This window comes from Mchenga conophoros, linkage group LG14, assembly GCF_057382185.1.
Source record: "Mchenga conophoros isolate Kocher_MC1m ecotype Shallow Benthic linkage group LG14, M_conophoros_male_GT1.1, whole genome shotgun sequence".
In the NCBI taxonomy this organism is placed as follows: domain Eukaryota; kingdom Metazoa; phylum Chordata; class Actinopteri; order Cichliformes; family Cichlidae; genus Mchenga; species Mchenga conophoros.
Window position 1 is genome coordinate 22,245,871 of NC_140539.1, and position 21,110 is coordinate 22,266,980.

The 21,110-nt window shown below is 39.6% G+C and overlaps 1 protein-coding gene across 1 annotated transcript in view; it reads left to right on the forward strand.

Moving 5' to 3' along the window:
- The first annotated feature begins 228 nt into the window (after positions 1-228).
- drd2a (dopamine receptor D2a) overlaps positions 229-21,110 on the forward strand; it is a 61,724-nt gene continuing 40,842 nt past the window's right edge. Inside the window, exon 1 of the mRNA XM_085243402.1 lies at positions 229-704. The gene's annotated coding sequence lies outside the window, so the exon portion shown is untranslated. The remainder of the gene's footprint in view (positions 705-21,110) is intronic.

Consider the following 21,110-nt stretch of genomic DNA (forward strand, 5'->3'; position numbering starts at 1 on the left):
TAGTGATCAAAAGATGTCCAATTTTTTTTTAAATCACACACTGCCATTTTCCATTATTTACTTATTACACAAAAAGCACAGCCCGTGTCACGGAGAGAAGATAGAACTGTGGAAAATCTGAGGCAAACATAAGGGAATAAGGTTTCACTTACACCGGTGACATTACAAAAAACCCCCCAAAAAAACAAAACACGCATCCCTCTTAGGAATTAAACAGATGTAACCCCGCCTTGATTTTCCACAGTTCTTCACAGCCGCCGCGTCTCCCGTCTCCGTCAGTGCAGAAGGTAACTTAGCTCTCCGCGTAAAGCTCCTGGACACCAGAAGGGCACCGCACAGTTTCCGCTTCTGCTTCTCCGCTCTCTCAAGATCAGAACTGATCTAAAAATTAAAAAAAATAAAATAAAATAAACCTCGAGGGTTTAATTAAACGGCCGGAAAACAGCAAGTGATCTTAGGTGTTGTTTAATTCATTCGTTCACTGTTAGGCTATGTATTTTGGCTCCCAGTAGTTTATTTTTTTTAACCTACCAGCTTGAACTAATGCCTCGCACCAGAGACGACGCGAAGAGACGGTTCGTTTTTTTAAAGAGTAAGCAATGAGTAAAGCAAATAAAGGATACAGTGGGAGCTAACTGTGGATGATCTTGGATTTAACAGCCGCTTCCTGTGAAAGCAAAGATTCTGAAACTTATGGCGTGAAGGTAAGACAGTTCTGTTTTCTCTGTGTGATGTATTAAACTTGAGAAAAAATAAAATAATCCAGGGTAGTTTATAATCTATGACATATCGCTCAAAGATACATACATACATACATTAAATAACACTGCAGGTAGCGCAAGCGGCTGTGCACTGTTTTATTTGTATGACAGGTCTACTGTTTACCTTATCGATCCTGGCTGGGCGTTAATATAAGACAGTTTTAACCACCCCAAGAAAGGGTTGGTGGCTGGGGGGCTATAAGTGAGTTATACCCTAGTTTCAGACTTGAGAGTGGCGATGTGTCCGTGTCACGGTGCCCTTTCCAACCCGCGAAGCGCTGATTTCAGATCTGTTCGTGCTTTCCAATTTGTAATTAGTGCTGGGTTTTCAGAGGCAGCGGGTTCTCGGCACAAGCTTCGTGCTGCGCAGGTGACTGCTGTACAGGCTGCACACTCCGTCCTGTGTCAGCATCGCTAAGCAGCTTTCACAAGTTATCAACAACAGGAAATAAATAAAGTGGAAAATGTATCTAAACCTCTCTTGATAAGCCTGAGTGCCTCGAGAGCGCTTTTGATGGAGTTTATGTTACCCTTTTATGATCTATGTGAATATTTAAAAAAAAAAAAGATGTGTATATTATATGTATGTTCCGAGTTACTGCCATATTCTAACTAACACATAAACAGCATGACAAATAACTGAATAATGCTAATGATTGTGGTGATTTTGATTTAAGACTTATCTCTTTTGATTGAGTCAGTGCTAAAAGGGGAGAAAGAAATGAAAGAACAGTATGACTGCCTTCTGGAAAATATTAATAAGCCACCATAACAACAAAAACCTGCTTTGACATTTGGTCAGCAGCTGCTCTGTACCCAGCAGGTATGGATATCTGAATAGGTCAGGTGGTTATAACACCTGGTTGGCAAATTGGTGGTTTCATCAAAAGGGATGCTGTCAGGCTTTATTTGTCAAGGCAAATTGCTCATATCAACTCCACTTGACTAGAATTAACTATTTAAATCTTCTTTAATATAGAAACCAAACCAGTAATCCTTAGTGAACCCATCTTAGGTTAAATGGATAGAGGCTGAGCCTGGTTATTGAATTCCCTTGACACATTTTGAATTCTATACATTCCTGTGTCTGATCTGCTGGATGCTTTTGTGTGGAAAACAGTCTGACCAGAGCTGCCTGATGCAGGCTTGTCCAGCCTAGCTGTTTGGCCACAAGCAGATTTTCTGAATGCAATCTCCTGGATGCTATATACAGAAATATAAGCACAAATTAATCCCCACACGGATTATTTGAATTAATACTCGGGGGGAAAAAAACACTAACAAGGGCTCAGATTCCATAAGATTCCTTAAGATGCATTGTGAGAGATTTGATTTCATGGCAACATTTACGTTGAGGTGATGCACAGACTTTGAATGGATTAAGCGCATAAAGATCTAAAGGGAAATCACTCGATGCTGCCGTTCGATCAATAAAATGTTGAGATTCAACACATTGCTCTCAAATGACATGCAGTCAACAGAAATGACGCTGTGTCGCAGCTTGTGCTTGTTAAATCCAATTACAAACCCAAACAAAAGTTGTTCGGGTGCAGGGAGCTGCTGCTGTGAAACCACAGAGTCTTTTATTAATCAGACAGATTTGAAAGTCATTCAGAGGAGAAATCTTACGTCGGACTGGCGTGGTGCAGTTGTTTTGTTTTAGAAACTGTAAGGAATTTTAATGTAATTTTTTCGTCTGTATGTATTTATACTGTATTTATATATTTATATTTTTATAATGCTGTGTACCTTTTGTAATTCTGTTTGCAGTCTTGTATGGTTTAAGCCTTGTCATGCTCTGGAGGAACATTTAATTTCATGGTGTATAGTATTACCTGTACATTATATGGCTGAATGAATGAGGCTTGCCACTTCAGAAATACACTTTAAAAAGTGACTTTTTTTTTTTTACTAATCAAGTCTTACATGACTTTATGCATCTTGCAAAGTGCAACTTCATAAATGTGTAGGTGCAGAAATGAAACCACATATATTCCAAGCTCTATAAACACTTTTTAATCATTGTGTATAGAAGACGCAGCTCAGACCCAGAATGTCATGGAGCACTTGATGATACTCAGTCGGGCCCCAAAAAACAGCACATCTGACCTTTGCGTGTGGCGCCATCTGACATCTAAGCAACCGAAGACGAAATATAAATAGTTTAGATTTTCAGCAGAACATAGAGCTTACTAACTGGATGCCTGAAATGGCCTCCGAATAGTGTAAACATGGACTCCTTCAAGAAAAAGCGGAGGTGTATTCCCTTTAATATCCCAAAAGGATGCCCATCCACAAGCTCTAACTCAGCTACAGGGTTCTTCTTGTACGTCTCACAGATTTTATATCAGGGTCACAAACATCCCTGTAAGTAAATCACTTAATTGTATTGGATCTCTGAGACTTTATCCAACTCGCTTACAGTCTCTCTCTCTCCCGAAACCCCTTTCCCAGCATGTCAAATACATCAACACTCAAGGGACGCACACAATTACTGACAGGATGGACGAGCCAATTAGGTCCAAACCCAATAGGAGATCTATTATGATCGTGGTTCTACTGTTATATGCTGTGATAGTCAGGTTAGCTGGTTGGTCTATATATGCGTTAATGGTGTGTCCATATTACATATTGATCTAAACAGTTTAAACACTATTTACAATCACTAGGCTTTGTTTGTTGTGAATAACTGGATATTGATTTTTTTATTACTCATTTAACACTTTGCAATCGCACATATTTTATTTTTAAATGTAGTTACATGGAGAGGGGTACACACACAGTACTATATTTTTGGCAATTATAGTGCAGTTCATAACATTTTCAAATCACTAACACCTCCACAAATTAAATTTTATATTTAGAAGAGACACACAAACATATAGAAAAACGCTGCAAAACGTACTCTCTTGCATTTAGAAACAGACAAAAATAACTTATACAGACTTACTGCTCTGCTGGATAGAAATCCACCATTGCACATTTTTAATTAAAAAAAAAGAGCCTGTTGGTCTTTATGTTTTTAAGCTTGAGCAACAGGCAGTCAAAACTTAGTATACCTGGAAAACACACTGAACCTTTGAACATCTCGCTATCTCACTAATCCACAGATATACACACACATGCAAAGTTTTTCCAGAGGTATGATCCTGCTTTACCTGCAGTTAGAGAACAGTGTCAGAGAAAATTAGGCAACACCCTCATTTCTGCATGATTGTACAAACCATACACCTTTTCTTAGTTACACATTGCTAGTACCAGGTTCTACCCACCTTTGGAACTCAGAACTGTGGCATAGATTCAACAAGGTGCTGGAAACAATTCTCAGAGATTTAGGTCCATAATGACATGATATCATCACACAGTTAGTGTACATCTGTGTGATGTTAATTTTTTAATTCGACCACATCGCAAAAGTGCTCGACTTGACTGAAATCTTTAGATTGTAGAAGAGAGCCTGACCAATATATTGGCAAGTTGATTTTATCTACCAATATGAGCTATTTGCTGATCGATTAATATCTGCTTTTATAACAGATTATGAATGAAAAAGTAAAAGTAAAGAAGAGATGGGAGAAAGACTCTTCAATCATGTTATGAGTGTTGATGTTGCATAGTTTTTCCTTGTTGGCAGCACATTTATTTGTAAAGTGTAAACAAGTAAATAAAAAAATAAGTCAATAAATGATAACCTATCTACTTGTGTTGTGTGTTTGTGTGAAGTGTCCAAATATCAGTGTCAGTCTTACAAATCCTATATCAGTTGGGCTCTACTGTGGAGGCAGTTTAAGTAGACCACATAAATCTTCATGTTGAGGAAACCAGTTCCAAATCATTTGAACTTTGGGACATGGGGTGGTCATAAAGCAACCTGATATCACACCAAAATGTGTAATAGACACGCCGGTCCACTGTGTCTATTTCACGCTTTGCCTCTCCAAAATGTGAAATGGACACACATGCAGAAGTTGCATTACCAGCAGGGGGAGATAATATATTAAAGACAAGAAGTAATTTCAGGGTTCTTAATCATCAGAAATGAATAAGATGGGTGGCTAATATCTATATACATGCAAATGGGGAATAATGTCTGTCTAGCACTTTCCTGGTTATTTTCATGTTGGCTTGAAATAAAATATCTCCCTCTGCTGTTGCGGCAATTTACTGCAACTTCTGCATGCACATCGTTTTCATGCTTTGGAATGGCGAAGCGTGAAAAGGGTCCGATGGATCAACGCGTTCATGGTATTTATGCCATGAACGCATATAGGTTCTGACCCAACAATATGCATGTAGCAGTAGAAATGAAGACATATCAGAAAAGGCAATGTTTTTATGATCTTCTATTGTCCAATTTTGGTGATCCTGTGTAAACTATTCTTAGCTAGCAGGAGTGGCAATCCAGTGGTCTTCTGCTGCTATACCCAATGTTCTCATACCCCTGGTATCAATAACGCATTTTCACTGACCATTTTAAGTAAATTCTAGAGATGGTTGTGAGGGAAAAACCCGGTACATCACCACTTTCTGAAATACTCAAAACCAGCCTGTCTGGCATCAATAACCATTTGTTCAAAGTCATGTTTCTTCCCTATTATCCTCTGTTTAAATTTCTGAAGGTTCTTTTGACCATGTCTACACAGTTAAATGCATTGAGATGCAGCCGTGTAAATAGCTTAGTAGAAATTTGCATTAATTAGCAGGTGAACAGATATACCTAATAAAGTGACCAGGGAATATGCGCACAACATATGTGCATGGATAGTAGACATCGTTGGCTAATTGGCTGTAGCTCCTACAGGGAGTGCAGAATTATTAGGCAAGTTGTATTTTTGAGGAATAATTTTATTATTGAACAACAACCATGTTCTCAATGAACCCAAAAAACGCTGAATGTTTTTGGAAGTAGTTTTTAGTTTGTTTTTAGTTTTAGCTATTTTAGGGGGATATCTGTGTGTGCAGGTGACTATTACTGTGCATAATTATTAGGCAACTTAACAAAAAACAAATATATACCCATTTCAATTATTTATTTTTACCAGTGAAACCAATATAACATCTCCACATTCACAAATATACATTTCTGACATTCAAAAACAAAACAAAAACAAATCAGCGACCAATATAGCCACCTTTCTTTGCAAGGACACTCAAAAGCCTGCCATCCATGGATTCTGTCAGTGTTTTGATCTGTTCACCATCAACATTGCGTGCAGCAGCAACCACAGCCTCCCAGACACTGTTCAGAGAGGTGTACTGTTTTCCCTCCTTGTAAATCTCACATTTGATGATGGACCACAGGTTCTCAATGGGGTTCAGATCAGGTGAACAAGGAGGCCATGTCATTAGTTTTTCTTCTTTTATACCCTTTCTTGCCAGCCACGCTGTGGAGTACTTGGACGTGTGTGATGGAGCATTGTCCTGCATGAAAATCATGTTTTTCTTGAAGGATGCAGACTTCTTCCTGTACCACTGTTTGAAGAAGGTGTCTTCCAGAAACTGGCAGTAGGACTGGGAGTTGAGCTTGACTCCATCCTCAACCCGAAAAGGCCCCACAAGCTCATCTTTGATGATACCAGCCCAAACCAGTACTCCACCTCCACCTTGCTGGCGTCTGAGTCGGACTGGAGCTCTCTGCCCTTTACCAATCCAGCCACGGGCCCATCCATCTGGCCCATCAAGACTCACTCTCATTTCATCAGTCCATAAAACCTTAGAAAAACCAGTCTTGAGATATTTCTTGGCCCAGTCTTGACGTTTCAGCTTGTGTGTCTTGTTCAGTGGTGGTCGTCTTTCAGCCTTTCTTACCTTGGCCATGTCTCTGAGTATTGCACACCTTGTGCTTTTGGGCACTCCAGTGATGTTGCAGCTCTGAAATATGGCCAAACTGGTGGCAAGTGGCATCTTGGCAGCTGCACGCTTGACTTTTCTCAGTTCATGGGCAGTTATTTTGCGCCTTGGTTTTTCCACACGCTTCTTGCGACCCTGTTGACTATTTTGAATGAAACGCTTGATTGTTCGATGATCACGCTTCAGAAGCTTTGCAATTTTGAGACTGCTGCATCCCTCTGCAAGATATCTCACTATTTTTGACTTTTCTGAGCCTGTCAAGTCCTTCTTTTGACCCATTTTGCCAAAGGGAAGGACGTTGCCTAATAATTATGCACACCTGATATAGGGTGTTGATGTCATTAGACCACACCCCTTCTCATTACAGAGATGCACATCACCTAATATGCTTAATTGGTAGTAGGCTTTCGAGCCTATACAGCTTGGAGTAAGACAACATGCATGAAGAGGATGATGTGGACAAAATACTCATTTGCCTAATAATTCTGCACTCCCTATATAGAGCTTCATAAAATATAAGAGGCTTACAAACCTTGGCTCAAAATGCAGGAGAATTTTTTTCTAGTGAAAAACTGCATGAGACAGATGAAAGACTTTGGGTTGATATTGACAGGATGAGCATTATAAGACAAGGATTGAGAATTAATAGCAAAATAGAAATAAATAAATAATTTTTCAGGAGAAATGAACTTACTTCACCGTTCTCTTGTTGTGTGGACAGTTTGGTATGAAAAGCTTTTAAAAACCACAAATATGTGGTTCACCCAAGGGTTTCTCACTGTAGACTTTAAATTAGCGGCACTTGTTCGAAATCATTCCAACTTCTGCAGATGGTGCTTGACACCCAGAGACCCTCTAGGTGGTGTAGAAAGAAAAAAATACTCTTCTTGGCTGTGAATGTGAACCTTAACAAGGGCCAAAATTAAAAGGTGAAAGTGAGATGAAGTAGGGCGATGTGTCCGTTTTGATACAGCACATGACTCATTCGTCTCTTTGAACTATTTCTTTTTAAGCGATGTCAAATGCCAAACGAAAGCTGGGTTTGTGTTATGTTAAAGACTCTTTCATGGAAGTTCCCTTGACATTTTCCTCAACAGCTCAGGAGTCTTTTGTTTTAGAAAGCAAAACAAGCGTTTATTATGAATAACTTCAGTCTTACTCTTTGTGAACTTGATGCCCAGTCAAATATTATTTCATTAGAAAAGTGACATTTTTAGATGTTTTCACAACCACAGTCAGGAGCATAGTATAAGAAAACTGAAGAAGTGATTTACTGCGGTTATAATAATTTAATTGATCAGTCCTGGTTATGTAAACGGTTGCTTGCAGTAACAATCTCACTGAAACCAGCCCTTTGATTTCATTATTCTTGCTGTTGCTTTGAACTCATTGTCTTTGTTTTCTGGTATGGATTTTTTGGTTGCTTGCCATAGTTTTCGCCAGCTCTGAGCACAAAACCATAGGCAGCTATTTAAAACAGATGAGCTTAGATTAGCTTTGCGCCCAGTAAAACAAAGGTATAACTGGTGGCTGGTAAAAATGTGATCAAACACTGAGCATTTTAAGATTTTCTTTAAAAAAAAGAAAAGAAAAAAGATCTAAGTCAAGGCAGGGATTAAAAATAAATGGATTACTGGACCGCTCTTGTTTTTGTTGTACTGTTTAAGCCTTAGAAAACTGATTCCTTAACAATATGGGGAAATTGGGCATCACTCAGTAATATTTTCATAGAAATGTTATCAGTTTACGTACACAATAAGTTTGCACTCACTTCATTTAATGAATCAGGTTTATTCTACCATAGATTAAAAGAAATGTGACTGAGATTGTACTGGAAAGCCCCCATTTCACTGTATGAGAAAATATACTTGTCTACATGTGCATAACAGAAGGAGAAATGGAACGACTGGAAATGGAAAGACTGGAACTTGAACCCCTCAAGATAAACAACATTTTGTTGTGCAACCCCTCAGAGCTTGAGAACGTTTGACACATATTCCCATACACTATCACGGGTAATTGTTTGTGCTTCTCAGTAGGATTGCTTTGTTCTGCATTTTTCTGTGTCATCATTACACACCGTGTACCACTAGGCCTTATATGGAAGGAAACCCTGCCTATGTAGATTTGGTACTTAGGGGCCTGGTCTTAAGCTCCTCTAAACTAATACAATGTGCTTTCTTTCAGACTTGTTTTTCTTCTTTCTGCCAGTGAGACTTTCCAAGAGTCCGAGATACTCGTTTGTTAGTTCAACCAGTGGATGGGTATCTTTTTAATTTATTCGTGAATGCAATAAATATGTGTAGCATATAGGAAGCAGTAAAATAAGTACCATTCATCCATCCATCCATTCGCTTCCGCTTATCCTTTGCAGGGTCGCGGGGGGCGCTGGAGCCTATCCCAGCTGTCATAGGGCGAGAGGCAGGGTACACCCTGGACAGGTCGCCAGTCTGTCGCAGGGCCAACACACAGGGACAGACAACCATTCGCACTCACTTTCATTCGCACATTCACACCTAGTGACAATTTAGATTATCCAATTAACCTATCCCCACAAGCTGCATGTCTGTAAAATAAGTACCAACACTTTAATATTTCTTGTGTTTGAAACTGCAGATAAGGCTTTCGTTCTTTCGCATCTCAGTGATCACAGAACAGCTTGAGAGTAAATAAATAAAGTGAAACCACCACAAGACACTATTGTGGTTTCTGTTTTTACAGCCAATCCATCTGGTCACCTGACCTTTGTCAGACTTACACTTGTTGCACCTCATTTCCCACTGTGGAAATGTGAGAAGCAGCTGCTCAGAGTCTCCATTTAATGACACACAGTTAAAAATTCACCTTGAAACAAAGTGACATATTTTCATGTGTTTAATTAAACAATTCAGGACAAATCCAGGGAATCGTTTGACTTTTCAAGTTTCTCGTATAATAAGACCTAAAGTGTGTGAGCAAAAAAGAAGGGGCAGATACTCAACATTACAGGTGCATGCACTTCTGTTCATCTGTTTCTGGCTCTGTTTTACATGGGATGCAATGGAAAAGTAGTAAACGGTGTGCGTGTGTGTGTATGCAACGTCTCAAGGGACCACACCAGTTGTTAGGTTGGAACTACCCTATCACCTAATGAGGTCAATGGAGGATTGTTACCAACCTCCGTTTCCTCTTTTGGCAGTGGGTGGATGTCCTTCCATTTTTACCCTTATGGCTTGATCTGAATAGAGAATAGCTCAAATCTTCACAACAGTAACCTTTATGTCTCACTGTATAAGCAATGTTGTAGCATAGGTAGAATTTTGTAACCTCTGCGGTTAAGCCTTCATGGTTGACTCATCGGTGCTTTTTATTCAGCCCTTTATGTATCTCTTTCACTCTGTTTCAGTGTGCCTGTCTTGACGCTTCCTGAATCTCCAATATATCATTTGTTTTCACCTCCTTCAGACAGTCTTTTCACAGTGAAAGCTCCCTTGCCAGTGTTAAAACGCGTACTTTGATTTCCCTTGATATGGGTTATTGCATACTATATCTAAACCAAATAAATGGCTGGGTGGCCTCTTATGTAAGTCACATTGGCGCTTGTGCATCCTAATGCAAACTGCTGAGGGCCTTTCTTCTTTAACTCTGTTTAAACAGAGATATGCTAACCCGGTGCACACTGTGTGAGAAGGATGGATTTGATTTAGTATGATACATATATAAATATAAATACAGCTTTCAAACTGCTCCAGCGTCTCTTCGTTATGAAATGTGATTGTCTCACTAAAACGAGAGAGCGTACCTCTGTCCACTTTCATTTGAACAGAAAACACAGCTTACCAATTATTTTTAGTAAATAAGCTCCACGTTTTCTTTTTTATGTAAAATGTTTATTGCTTTTATGTCAGAGGTGTGCCTGATCAAAGCAAATGCACCCCATATGGATGTTGGGAGAAAAACTTTTAAATTGCAAGAGCCGAGAGAAAGGCAGCATAATTGCAATGACAAGATAATGACACACTAATTGCTACCGGAATGAGCAGGTTTATTTTAGGCACAGTAAAAGTCATACCAGCTACCACCTACACAGCCGGTCCGTACAACGTGGCTTCACATTTGCAACGAGCTGCATTTTCACTCACACAGCAACAAAGGGGAGCTATTTTCTGAGAAAGCGAATTTACAACATAGTCACTGACTTCCTCAGCTTCGGTCATTCTGACCCAACAACAAACAGGGCTGTGCCAGATAGAAAACTAATTAGGATGAAGGTTATCACGGGCTTAAATCAAACATGTTGTTGGTACTGACAGACTGATATCAGTTTAAGCTTTTGTGTTCAGCTTGTATAGGCTGTTACTAAAAACTAGACAAAGATTTAACAATGAAGGGTCTGAAGAAGGTTAACTAAGACTAAATCCCTGTGTGCACATAAACATACACGACAAAGGAAAACAGGTGTGACTATTTGGCATAATCAGTTTAGAAAAGGCAATTACCTTGATCCAACATCCACAAATTAGATTTATGTAACAGAAGAGAAAATGGGGAAAGGCAAAAAGAGCCACTATCAGACAATGTGTATCTCAAGAAGCATAATGATGGTTTTGTAGTACAGCGAGGGAAGTCCATCCATCCATCCATCTTCATCCGCTTATCCGAGGTCGGGTCGCGGGGGTAGCAGCCTAAGCAAAGAGGTCCAGACCTCCCTCTCCCCAGCCACCTCCTCCAGCTTGTCCGGGGGAATACCAAGGCGTTCCCAGGCCAGCCGAGAGATATAATCTCTCCAGCGTGTCCTGGGTCTGCCCCGGGGCCTCCTCCCGGTGGGACATGCCTGGAACACCTCGCCCAGGAGGCGCCCAGGGGGCATCCTTGCCAGATGCCCGAACCACCTCAGCTGGCTCCTTTCGATGTGGAGCAGCAGCTGCTCTACTCTAAGCCCCTCCCGGATGGCCGAACTTCTCACCCTATCTCTAAGGGAGAGGCCAGCCACCCTTCGGAGGAAGCTCATTTCCGCCGCTTGTATCCGCGATCTCGTTCTTTCGGTCACTACCCACAGCTCGTGGCCATAGGTGAGGGTAGGGACGTAGATCGACCGGTAGATTGAGAGCTTCGCTTTTACACTCAGCTCCCTCTTCACCACGACTGACCGGTGCAGCGTCCGCATTACTGCAGCCGCAGCCCCAATCCGTCTGTCGATCTCCAGCTCCCTTCTCCCATCACTCGCGAACAAGACCCCGAGATACTTGAACTCCTCCACTTGGGGCAGGAACTCATCCCCGACCCGGAGTGGGCACTCCACCCTTTTCCGGCTGAGAACCATGGCCTCAGATTTGGAGGTGCTGATCCTCATTCCCGCTGCGTTACACTCGGCTGCGAACCGCTCCAGTGCGAGCTGGAGGCCCTCACCCGATGAAGCCAACAGAACCACATCATCCGCAAAAATCAGAGATGAGATTCTGAGGCCACCAAAGCGAAAGCCCTCCGCCACTTGGCTGCGCCTAGAAATCCTGTCCATAAAAATTATGAACAGAACCGGAGACAAAGGGCAGCCTTGGCGGAGCCCATCACCCACCGGGAACGAGTCCGACTTATTGCCGGCAATGCGAACCAAGCTCTTGCAACGGTTGTATAGGGATTGAATGGCCCGTAGCAATGGGCCAGACACCCCATACTCGCGCAACACCTCCCACAGGACGCCCCGAGGGACACGGTCGAATGCCTTCTCCAGGTCCACAAAACACATGTAGACTGGTTGGGCAAACTCCCATGCACCCTCAAGTATCCTCGAGAGGACAAAGAGCTGGTCCAGTGTTCCGCGACCAGGACGAAAACCGCATTGTTCCTCCTGTATCCGAGGTTCGACTAGCGGACGAACCCTCCTCTCCAGCACCCTGGCATAGACTTTCCCGGGGAGGCTGAGGAGTGTGATCCCCCTGTAGTTGGAACACACCCTCCGGTCCCCCTTCTTGAAGATGGGGACCACCACCCCGGTCTGAGGGAAGTTATTTATTTATTTATTTATTTATTTATTTATTTATTATCATTCATTTCTTCAAGTCAGAGTCTCATTGAGATTTAAATCTCATTTCCAGGAGAGACCTGGCCATCATGGCAGCAAAGGTTACAGCAAATACAACACATAACAAGTAAAAAACAAATACAATATTTCACACAAACATACATTAAGAGCCATATTTAAAAACAGTAACACTGACTAAAAGAGTTATTCTCTCACTCCTTTAAAATGGACCTAAACTCCCCCATGGTAACCATCTCTGCCAATTTCAGTTCCTCCTGTAGACTATTCCAGGAAACAGGGACAGCCTTTTATTTAAATGCCTTTTTCCCAGTTCTCTTCTGATTTTCAGGACAACTTATTTGCATGGCGTTGTGACAGCGAAGGCTATATTGGTTGTAGTTTTTACACATATAAATACACAGATAAGACTGAACTAGCCCGAGGAGAGAGTTATAGATAAAACCAACCAATGGGAACGTCTGCTTATATACACAGATGGCCGATTTCCACATCCAATAATAACGTAAAAAGGCACAATGATAGACACTATCCACCCTCTTTATGTACAGGGCAGGTGCATTCATAAAAAGCAGATCACCAAAATCTAATAACAGTTAAAAAAAAAAAAAAGTTGCATAAATCAAGTGTTTTTTCTCACTTGGATAAAGAAACATGATTTCCAAAAAACTTCACTTTTACTTTCAACTTGGACACAAGCCTTTCGATGTGAGTTTTCAATGACAAACCTTGATCTCTAATGATACCTACAATAGATAGAAACACAGATAACAACTCTTTGCCATTTGAGAATAACGTGAACTTAGATTTATCTACATTTAACACCAGGTTAGTTGTAAGTTGAGTTAAATGTTACTGAGCAACATCAAAGGCAGACTGTAAAAAATCAAGGGGTTTGTGCTACTGAAGGAAATAAATAATAGGTGTATCATCTGCATAAAGATGGAATGCAGCATTAGATAAATTTTCACAAAGGTTATTTATATAGAGAGAAACAATTATTTGATCTAATTCGGGATATGTAAGTTTGCTCACTTGTAAAGAAATTAAAAGTCTCTGATTTTTAGGGTGGCTTCATTTAATGGAGAGAGACAAAATTTCAAGCCTAAATCCAGAGTGACCAGCATTTGATCCCTAAGAAAATCATGATTTAGTACTTGATGAAGAAACCCTTTACACATCTTAAGAGAGGTTTGGTTCCACTCTATAAATCCTTTTGTTTTCTTGGCTGCTGCTTGGTAACTCGAAGCTGCAGCTCCCTCCACAGATTTTCTATGAGGTGTGAAGAACAACTTAGTTACTCCATTTCCTTAATGTGTTACTTTTTTAGCCACTCTTTTGTTCCCTTGGTGGCATGTTTTGGGTCATTGTCATACTGGAAGATCCATCCACCACATGGCCTCCGTTTACTGGCTTATCATCGCAGTGAAGTCACACTTTACCCTCAGCAGAAAAATAGCCCCAAAGCATAAAGTTTCCAGCTCCATGTTTTACTGTTTGGATGGTGTTCTTTGGGCCATGCTCAGTATTTCCCATTATACAAAAACATCAGGACAAATTGATACCCCTCAGCTTGATTTTGATTTTATCTACCGCAGCACTTCCTCTGAAACCATCTCTGAATCATTTAGATGTTCACTAGTAAACTTAAGATTGGCCTGTACATGTGCCTTCTGGATCAGGGGGACCTTCTAGACACTCCAACATATGCTTTAGTGTGTTACTATTGGTTATCTTGGTGACTGTGGCAAGATCTTCCACTGAGGGTGACAGATGGTCATTTTTTTATTCCATTTCCGAGTCATTGCACCAACAGTTTTATGTTATCGCCAAGCTTCTTGCCAATGCTCTTGTAGCACATTCCAGCATTTTACAGGTCTACACTTTTCTCCATAGAGATGGAGAGGATGGAATAGAGGAAACTGATTGAAAAATGTATTGATTCTGTGCTCAGGTGTGCTTTATACATCAATCTAATATGTTGAGATCAGGAGTATCTGGAATTGATTGATTGATTGACTGTAATCTATGTGCTGAATGACTAAATCCGGTTTTGCTTTGGGATCAAATAGTCGTCACTCAGTGGCATGCAAATCCATTTGTAACTTTTATATAATGTGTTTTTTCTAAATTTTGGTTGATTATGGTTGATGTCTCTCTCCATTAAAATGAAAATATCATCAAAATTAATGACTGTTCATTTCTGTGTAAGTGACCACACTTACAAATTCAGCAAGGAATCAAATAATTATTTTTCCCGACTGTAAATGTTCAAGTTTGAGTGCTTCTGTGAGATTAATAATCAAGTTTAAAGGCTCATAAATAGCAGCAATTTAGTACAGCTGCTATTAAATGGAGCTTACTGTAAGATTAACAGGGTAGTTGCATGGTTTATTAAACTGAATTTTCACAACTGGTACTTGATGCCAACATTTGTTGTTGTTTAATGTCGTTTAATGCCAACAGAGTCGTGTGTTTTTCCTATATTAAAGTTGCAGGTTAGGTGTGCATTTATGAGAGGATTATAAAGTCATTATACTTAAACTATTTTCAGATTATGGGGGAGATTTATAATTACAGGGTGTGTTTTGTAAATGTAAAAGGTATCACAACATAATTTGCTATCTGAAATCTAGTCCAATAACAGAAATTAGAGAACTACAAAAAATGACCAATATATATCAGTATTCATGCTTATGAGTCTATTCAATCTTTTATAATGCATGAATCAAAACCTGTCGGCGGGGGGGGGGGGGAATAAAAATTCCTTATTTTATATGATTAAAGAAAGTGTCCAAAAGCCCAAAGTGAAGTTACTATCTGTTGTTTTTTAGAGGGTCGGCTTGGCAACGTGCAGATGAAAATCACATTCATATCACATTAGATAATGCCTTATGCTCCCATAGATCACTGCTGGGTCACCTGGGAATAAGAGGATGCAGTGAGATGTGAAACTGAGGGATTGTGGGTATAAAGTGAGGTCAAGCTATTTAGAGATTTCATTCAGGACTGGTCAACTGCGCACAATTCAGAGGTCATCTGGTTGGATAGAATGCTACATAAAAGTTGAAATAGGCAACATGTTGTTAAAATTGCTGAATAATAAATTTTTAATTTCCTTTTAGCAAATTTGTTTGTTTGTTTTAGAGACGATCACAAGCAAGGGGTGACTTTGGCAAGTTATAAGTGTTTTACAGCCAGATCTTGTGGGAAATGTGAAGCATTATCCAGAGCAAAGTGTGGTGGAGTGAGTGAAAAGGGACAGATGAAGCCAAATCTGAGCACTGACTTATTTCAAATATACTTGGATAGAAAAGAAGAAGGAATGGTTTTGGGGGAATTGTTGAATTCAAAATTTGGCCTTTTTTCCCTCTTTAGATTTTAGCACAGAGAGCTGGATACACTTCATCCGCTGTTCTGTGGTGCAGCTGTTCAATAATGCAAACATGCCATATGCCCAAGACTGTGTAAGACGCTTTATAGCATGAACAGCTCTCAGTAGGTTGGCAGTCTTAGCTGGTCTCTATGGATAGTGGTTGCACAGTGTGTGGGAGAAAAAAAAGGAATTTTCAAACTAACAGTGCTTCTATTGACCATGACTCTATTCAACTCACTCCCTGTCTCCACATCAGTGCTGTAAATATATTTATGCATTGTCACCGGTCGTTTTAGGAACATTCAGTTATCATTATTTTGTCAAACACAGTGCATTTAAAAACACCGCTTTCACTCGCTTAATTTTTTTTAACAGATGTCTGTTTTTGTTGTTGTTAAGTTTAATTGACAATTTCACAATGTTTCTTACTAATTCAACTTGTGAGTCTTAATGTACTACAAAATCCCTCTTCTACTAAAACACACTGTAAAAAAACCTTTAAAAAAAATTCATCCTAAATATTTAAGATGCATTTTTTTTTTTATCAATGAATGCCTTTTAAGTTAATTGGTAGTAGTCCAGAGCTATTGATACAAAGCAGCTGATTCTATTCTTCCTGAGTTACATAACAGGAAAAAAAGAGTTTATTGTGGCTGTTTTTCTGTCAAGAGTTTAAAAAAAAGAAAAGAAATTATATTAGTCTTCACAGCTTTCCTGTCAATAGGAAAAAGAGAGAGGTGTGGGGAAAGGTTTGAGGACAAAGAAATCTTCCGAAAGACTGTGCAGCTGTATTATTTACAAATCCACTTCATACATGTAGTCAGCTAAAGAGCTCAAAAATACCACTGCTTATAAGCAATGACCACATCATAATGTCAGCCTGCAGTTTTCTCCCACAAGCAGTGAAAATGCCCCCAGGACATGAGTGAACACTACATGACACATGGGAAATATTACATTTCCTGCAAGCTAGTAAGCCATCCTCTATGGCAGCTGCTGCCTCTAAAAGGGAACCAATGGTGATGACCCTTATCGCGGAGGAGCCTAACAATCTGCCTGTTCAGTCCGCTCACTGTTCTCAAATGAAGGCCAATACACGTCAGATGCAGATGTACGGGAGTCAGCAGATGTGTGAGCTGGTAATTATGGAGCATGTTTACGAGTGTAAATAAGCAATTGACTGGGATTAAAAAGCAGAGGAGGACTACATTACAGACCTGCATGTTTATGTCTGAAATTAAGCTCTCCCTCCCAGTTAGTAAGCTGTTGCTGTTTGTTACCTGTGTCACAAAAATGGCAGCAGTTTGCCCCATTTTTGCCTTCTGGTCTCTCTCATGGTTTTCTTCTTTTATTTACTTGTAAAAAACATATACACAAAGATTAAAAATGGCTAAAAAGGCAGGTAGATAATAGAACAAACATCTTTTAATCATACACAAAGTAATATATCTACACCACAAGGAGCATTCTTGGGTTTTATTTATTAAGTTATTCTGTTTTGTGTACTTGTACTACCTCTTGGTTCTCTAACTAATTTGCTAGCTTGTAGCTCCCTTCCAAGAATCTGCTTTTTAATAGTGTCAATCCAAATAGAAGCTTTCAGTCAGCTCTTGGCCACATGTGAGCTCTTTCATGCAGCAACGTTGTTGTTTGAACATGCAAATAATCCTTAGATTTCACTGCGGAAGCACTGCTTGCCTTGAGCTAAAAGGCGAACTCTACCACTCAGTGTCAGATTGTCTTTAAAATCTTATGACGTCCTGTCTGAGTTTTCAATTAATCAGTTTACTGGCAGCACTGATCTCCAACAGACCAATGCACAATGCCCACAGTTCACACTTATGCCACACATAACACATCTTATAATAATAACTGATGCAACTGGTGCAACAATTTTCACATAATTTTATCTGTAATGGTCCACTTGATTCCTTTTTTATCCTTGCTTTGTTTACTGTTCTCTGTTTATTGTTCTGGCTGTCAGCTTTGTTTCATAGGACACCCACAACACCCAGGGGGTTACTTCAGTTTTTATCTGAGATTGTATACTCACACTTTAAAGTTAAAGCTCTTAGGCAAACCGTGGTCATTTTATGTATCTGAGCATGTGTGCAAGCACTGTCCTACCAGCAGCTTTCTGACTGCTGCTTTCATATACATGCCACAGACACACAGAAGCTTCTGAGCTGAGAGGATAATAATGCAGAGGATTGTAAGACCACTGACAGGTGTCTGGCGTCGCATGCTGTGGCCCTAGACAGACGTGACTGAAACAAAAGACATAAATTTAAGAGTAAAAAACAAAAAACAAAAGCAATGAAACGGACAGCTAATTAGTGGTGCGCCTCAATGGAATTAACACCATAATGGGCCTCAAAAAATCGCATAGTAACAGCTTGTTTTTAGCCGCATCTTCTTTTGTTAGAGGATCACAAAGTGCATGTTTTTGTTGGGAAACAGAAAACACGGTCTGAATGGTGGGTTTTTAAAAGCAGGAAACAGTTTGACTATATAAGTAATTGCAAAGAAAAGCGATATTGATCAGCAGCACAGGAAAACCTTTGCAGATGTTGAAAGGAAAATTTGTGCTCAGAGAGAAAGCTCATTTATTGCAACTCTGACAGTCATTTGTATTGTAAAATAATGTAGCAATCACAGTGATCATTTAAGTTAGTTTTGTACCGCTGCAAACATCTGACAAACATCTAACACCAACAAGTATTATTTAAAAATTAACATGGACAAAAATCTATTTTTTAATTACTTTTTCCTAAAAAATTAAGGACAAATAATTGATATAGATCATAAATTAACAATTTCAGTGAATACTGTGTACTGCATATAAAAAAAATAATCTGATATCTATTAAGTCTGTGGCACTTCCCTACCTTTTGTATTATGTATGAAAATCTTCTAACTTTCTTAATGCAGCGTGCACTCAAATGTATCACTTTGTAGCCCAGAGACTTTTAGGGGCGCCATTTTATTTTTAATGTGCTTTTATTTTGGAGGGAGAGGTCAAGTGGGGGAAGAAGAATAAAGCTGAGCCACAAGCGAGAGGATAGTGGATAGTTAACTAAGATATCGGACTTAGGTCCATTGGCAGACTCCACAAATTACAGCAAGGACTGCACTGGACCTAAGACTAGACCAGTGAGGATGGAGACTCGGCCTGTTAGATTTTCAGTGACGTAGGAGTATGCTTGCTGCTCTTCTTACTGTGCAGCAGTGCATATAAGGATACCTCTTCAATTTCAGTTGAATTTCCTCCACAGAATAGAGGTGCCATTTTTTTTTCAGGATTTGCCTGGTAATTTCAGAAGCCAGAGGTTCATATACTGTATGATGTGACCTAAGTTATAATCATTAAGCTGTAGTTTGTGATTATTACAAAGCACTTTGCATGGTTTAAATTTTCTGTTAAAACCTCCATTGTTGCCTTAGTGCCTTTCAAATATTTGCAAAGCTAATTGCTCAGACACCCCCCGCTGTTGCCACAAAGTATTAGATGTCCACACAGCCCCAGATAGCACTGGCCATCCTGTCCAAGAGTTTTGCTTTCTGTGCTGTTTGTGTAATTCGGTCTTTTCATCAATTCAAAGTCCTTATTTATCCTGATCGTAACATGTTCTTTCCTTGAGATTAATGCAGTTATGCAGTGTGGCAAGAGCCTGATATTGAGACTAGGCCTAGTTCCAGAACAAAAATAAATTACGGCGCATCTGCGATAACTGCTTATCACAGTCATGTGGACACCTAAAAGCAATCCTCGTCTGCCAAAAAGTGGTTATCGCTGACTTTATGTCTGCAGCTGCTTTTTTATTTTATTTTATTTTTTTATCAAGAGCAAACAGACTTAACATTCACATACACAAAACTTTATTTCTGTGGGAACAGGAAGGTTGCGTGTTTGTTACATTTTAATACTTCTTTAACACTTCAAAGCGAAAGTAGCATTTCCACTATACAGCTTAACAACATGTGGCATGTATGGGATTACAGGCGATACAATAGTGCTACTTAAATTTGTATGTTCTCAATATTTCTAATCTTCTTTTTGAAGCCCATATATTTGAAAACTAGATCATAACTGATACGATTCACAGACTGGTTCATATATAACATGATATATGCAATTATTTTAAGAAAAAATTATTGATGTTGCAAATTCACTGAGAGTGTAATTTGTGCGTTTGCATCCCCGTAGAACTCAACCCGATTGAGATGGAAACATTCATTTAGTAATTTGTGTGAAACTACTCCCTGTTACCATGTGTGCCACGGTCCTATTTACTTATATGTGCACAGAAATGTTCTTACCCTGCACAAAAATTAATAATAGTACATGCAAAAATTACCATCAGATTCATAAAACATTGCCCTCCAGCCAATTTTGTTCTTATCACAGCGCAAATGTTAGTGAATCAGAATCTGCTTCAGGTCTACATGCTGCCATGCTCTTTGTAAGGAAGAAGTTCACTTCAAGGTGAAGTGAAGAAGGCGGGGTGGATGTTGTAAAAGATAATTGTGGTGTCTGAGGAGAAAGAAAGAAATGGCGCACCTTTGCAAAGTGTTTTCTACAGAAGTGATGATAGTTTTAAAAAAACAAAAAAAGGGTAAGGCTCAGGTTGAAATAATAGTGCTGAATATCATTTGCCCTGAGACGCTCACTGTGCTACAAGTAAAATACATAAAAAAGTTTGACAAAAAAAAATACTGATAATACTAGACTGTAAGTGAAAGCATCCAGCTTGAATGATAATATAAAGTAAGTTAATGCTAATGAGATATGCTTAAAAAGGTTGAAGGTTATGGCTATTACATGTCATTTAATATCTTACTTCTATCCATTTCATTCTCATTATGAGGATTTTGGCTCATGGTGATGGGGAAAACTGTAACTAATAACCAAAGAAAATAGAGAGAGATAACAATATCCCCCCATCCATCTATCAGTTATCTTCCACTTATCTGATGTCAGGTTGCACTGCAGAGGATATTGCAGACAACCTCCTCCCCAGCCACATTTTCAAGCTTTTGCTGGGGAATCTCATTGCATTCCCAGGCCAGATGAGAAATATCAATTCTAGCGAGTTCTGGGTCC